At 43.6% G+C, this 4,885-nt stretch overlaps 1 pseudogene; it reads left to right on the top strand.

Moving 5' to 3' along the window:
• The first annotated feature begins 1,179 nt into the window (after positions 1-1,179).
• LOC147959803 (protein FAR1-RELATED SEQUENCE 5-like) lies at positions 1,180-4,067 on the top strand (annotated as a pseudogene).
• Positions 4,068-4,885: the final 818 nt, after the last annotated feature.

The raw sequence follows: 4,885 nt of genomic DNA, 5'->3' as shown, positions 1-4,885 counted from the left end.
AGTGGCATCATCACTAACATGCGACATATCAGAATCAATAGCAGGTGTAGGTGTCGCAAGTTTACTTAAAATAAAAGGAGAATCAAGTGTAGAGCTAGATGGCAGTTTCTTTCCTCCCCTTTTAGTTGAGGGAAAAATCTTGGTTCTTTGATCTTTCAAATTCCTCATAGTGATCAACAGATATAAATCCCAAGTGACTCAAAGAATAGAGCTATGCTCCCCGACAACGGCACCAGAAAAAGGTCTTGATAACCCACAAGTATAGGGCATCGCAACAGTTTTCGAGGGTAGAGTATTCAACCCAAATTTATTGATTCGACACAAGGGGGGCCAAAGAATATTCTCGAGTATTAGCAGCTGAGTTGTCAATTCAACCACACCTGAAGGACTTAATATCTGCAGCAAAGTATTTAGTAGCAAAGTAGTATGGAAGTAACGGTAACAGTGGCAAAAGTAACAGTAGCAGTTTTGTAGCAATCGTAACTGTTGCAGCGGAAAAGTAACTTAGCAAAGATCAATATGAAACGAGCTCGCAGGCAATGGATCCACAATGGATAATTATGTCGGATGGCATTTATCATGCAACAGTTATAACATAGGGTGACACAGAACTAGCTCCAATTCATCAATATAATGCAGGCATGTATTCCGAATATAGTCATACATGCTTATGGAAATGAACATGCTTGAGATCTTTTGTCCTACCCTCTCTTGTCAGTGGGGTCCTAATGGAAACTAAGGGATATTAAGGCCTCCTTTTAATAGAGTACCGGACCAAAGCATTAGCATTTAGTGAATACATGAACTCCTCAAACTACGGTGATCACCAGGAGTGGTCCCAACTATTGTCACTCCGGGGTTGCCGGATCATAACACGCAGTAGGTGACTATAACTTGCAATATCCGATCAAGACCACAAATATATTCATGAAAACATAATAGGTTCAGATCTAAAATCATGGCACTCGGGCCCTAATGACAAGCATTAGGCATAGCAAAGTCATAGCAACATCAATCTTAGAACATAGTGGATACTAGGGAACAAACCCTAACAAAACTAACTTGATTATATGCTAAATCTCATCCAACCCATCACGGTCCAGCAAGCCTACGATGGAATTACTCACGCATGGCAGTGACCATCATGAAATTGGTGATGGAGGATGGTTGATGATGACGATGGCGACGGATTCCCCTCTCTGTAGCCCAAAACAGACTCGAGATCTGCCCTCCCGAGGAAGAACAGGGCTTGGCAGCGGCTCCGTATTGTAAAACGCAATGAATCCATCTCTTCGATTTGTTTCTCCCGAAAAGAGAATATATAGAGTTGGAGTTGAGGTCAGTGGAGGTCTAGGGGGCCCACAAGGTCAGAGGCGCCCCCGGGCGATGGGCGCACCCCCACCCTTATGGCTAGGGTGTGTGGCCCTACTGCTGATTCTTTCGCCAATATTTTTTATTAATTCCAAAACTTATCTCTGTGAAGTTTCAGGTTATTCCGAGAACTTTTTATTCTGCACAAAAATAACACCATGGCAATTCTGCTGAAACAGCGTCAGTCCGGGTTAGTTCCATTCAAATCATGCACATTAGAGTCCAAAACATGGGAAAATGAGTTTGGAAAAGTAGATACGACGGAGACGTATCAACTCCCCAAGCTTAACCCATTGCATGTCCTCAAGCAATTCAGTTGACAAACTAAAAGTGATAAAGAAAAACTTTTACAAACTCTGTTTGATCTTGTTGTTCCAAATATGTAAACCCAGCATTCAAGTTTTCAGCAAAGATGAAAATGACTGTTGCGCAACAACTCTGATGCAGCAACATGGAACTAAAGGGGAAGGGAGCTTTGTCTAAGGCAATTTTTCTGTTGGTGGTGGTGAAGATTCGGAGGGGTTGTTGTTTGCCGAAGATGCAATCCAAGATGATTCAGATGATGGAGATGTTTCATCACAGCCACTGCCACCCTATGTTGGCATGGTATTTGACACACTTGAGGGTGCTCAGAAATTCTACAACGACTATGCCTTCAAGTTGGGATTCGGGACACATATATCTTCCACAAAATACATCCAGAAGAGAGGCCAGAAGAAAGAGGATGCAATACTGATCAAGAGGGTCTTTGGGAGTGTGCATGCCAGAAAGCGCGGTAAAACGGAAACAAGTAGCACCTCGGAGTGCATTGCAACAGAAACAAGCAACTCTAGTAGGCAGCATAGTGAAGGAATGGATGTAACAAGAAAATGTCAAAAGAACAGGCTGCTCCGTCATGATTATAAGGCGCACATGATTTTTGGGCTAAGAGAGGAGAGATGGAGAGTGGCTTGTTTTGTTGCAGAGAATATGCATCCATTGATGGAACAACCGAAGCGTTTTAGGTACTACCGGTCGCACGCAGTATACCTCCCGAGGATTACCAGCTCTTGTTGACGTTGCATGATGTGAACCTGTCAAATTCACATTGCATGGGTGTCCTTGGCAGGGTCCATGGAGGTGACACCAGGATACTCCCACAAAGATCCGGAGAGGGCTAACATTCTGAGACATGGATATGACAGTCAAGTACTTTGAGAGGAGGAATGTTGTGAATCCAGAGTTTTCTATGCGAAGCAAAAGGATCCCGCAACAAACTCCGTGACTGCCTTATTTTGGGTTGATGGGAGAACAACAGCGCTGTACCCGGAATATAAAGATTGTATGTTCTTCGATACAACCTTCTGCACCAACAAATACAACATGCCATTTTCTCCTACAGTTGGGGTCAACAACCACCTCCAGACCATTGCACTCGGGTGTGCCTTGGTGGCGAATGAAACTATTGAAACATTTAAGTGGGTCTTCCAGTAGTGGATGGTTGCGATGGATAACAAGCATCCCACAAACATCATGAGTGACCAGGACCAAGAGATGGCAACATCTGTTGAGGATGGGTTGCTAAACACCTGCCATAGGCGTTGCAAGTTTCATTTGTTTAGCAATGCACGTTCCAAGTTGGGGAGGCTATTGAGCAGAGATCAAGTGTTTGCAGATGTGTTCTACACTTGTATCAATCAATCAGAAACCATTCAGGAGTTTGAGGAAACATGGCAACACATGTTGCATTGTTTTGAAGTGGCTGAGAACAAACACCTGAAGAACATGTGGCGAACAAGGAACATGTGGGCTGCATCATACTTCAATAACAAATTCTTCCCATTCACGAGCCCAATGGGCAGGTCTGAGGGGCTTAACTCATATTTCAAGACACTAATTTGTCTGGCTGATTCCGTTTGGAGGTTCGTGCAGCAATATGAAATGTGCCAAGAAACTATGCTTGATCGTGAAGACAATGTTGGATTCACTAGTGAAACAACAGCTCCGCCACTATACTCTTAGTACACACACTTTTGAGATTTACAAAAAAGAAAAAAAGTTGTTGCTAGGCCCAGTTTCTGTGTGATGTGGTTTGTGACCTGTTTCTTGTGATGTTGCAGGTACAACATTGAGCGCCAAGCTGTTGCTTACTACACCAGCAGCGTCTTTGGAAAGTTGCAGAAGTTGCAGAAGCAGGTGACTGCGTCTACTGGCTTCATTATCAATGAAGACACTGAGTATCATGGGCAAGGCCTACTGTTTGAGCTAAAGGTAAGCTCCTATGAGAACCCAAAGCTCTATTATGTGCATGTTATCATGGATGAAGGGTTGTTTGAATGTAGTTGCCACTACTTTGAGATGAACGGCCTGATTTGTGCACACATAATATGGTGCATTTCAATGTCCAAGTAATTCCACGGCAATACTTGTTGGAGAGGTGGTCTGAAGCAGCCATAACAAGCATGGACAGGACTGGCCGATTGCTGGACTTCGGGCACCCTTCAACGAACACGCTGAAATACAACTCCTTATGTCGAAGGTTGACATGGCTTGTCGGTAATGCATGTTGCAATGATGATGCCTACAAGATATTAGATGACGCAATAACAGTTCTTGAGCCTGCCATAGCAGCGGCAAAGAGAGGAGCACTCCAGGACAACAAGCAACGCAACAGAGTGAACCCCCAACACCACCCGCTGCCAGAACAGGAACATTGAATGACGACCTACCACAGGCTCAAAGCTCAGAGATGCTACAAAACCCAGCTCGTGTCCCTAAGAAAGGTCGGCCGATTGAAAGAGAGAAGAGAAAGAAAACACTAGTAGAGCAGCGAGGCGATGAGCAAAAAAACAAGGCGAAGCAACCAGATAAGAAGCCAACAACAACAGGAAACCCAAGAGCTAAAAAAGGATTGTCCGCTGCAAGCACTACCATGAAGAAGTACGAAATGTTCAGACATGTGGGTCGCTAAAAGATGCAATGGGGGCGGCGCCAGCACCCCCTGAATGCCAGTTCTGCTCTCAGGTTGGACATGCAGTCCCATCTTGTCAATACATGAGAGCCGTGATGGCAAGTGACCCAAATATTTCCCAAGCAATGCAACTGAAGCTCTAGGAAAAAAATATGAGAGAAACAGGGGGAAGATGTTCCTCCTAAGAAAAAAATTTTGTTCATTTGGGAGAAGATCCCCCATCAGCCAACTTTGGGTGTCTCGTTTCATCTCCTAAGCAAGATGTACTTGCTCCCTGTGTTTGAGCTACATTTGTAACTTATTTTTTGCAAACTTGATGATGTACAAGCTATAATTTCAATTTGCAACCTGTGGTATGTTTGATCCATGTAGTTCCCTGGGTTTCAGAGGTTTGCTCCCTGTTTCTATGCATATACATCCCATATTAATCCATATTGCAGGAAAAAAAGCTTGTGTGGTCTCACAGGTTGCAAAAAAAAAGATAATGTATTCCTGTTACATGATAACATGATCTTCATAGGAAGGGAACTTTTCATTTTGGTTATTTTACAGAATGTATTCATG

Source organism: Triticum urartu, chromosome 7A (assembly GCF_056163025.1).
Source record: "Triticum urartu cultivar PI428250 chromosome 7A, HENAU_Tu73, whole genome shotgun sequence".
In the NCBI taxonomy this organism is placed as follows: Eukaryota; Viridiplantae; Streptophyta; class Magnoliopsida; order Poales; family Poaceae; genus Triticum; species Triticum urartu.
This window is presented reverse-complemented; position numbering and strand designations above follow the sequence as displayed.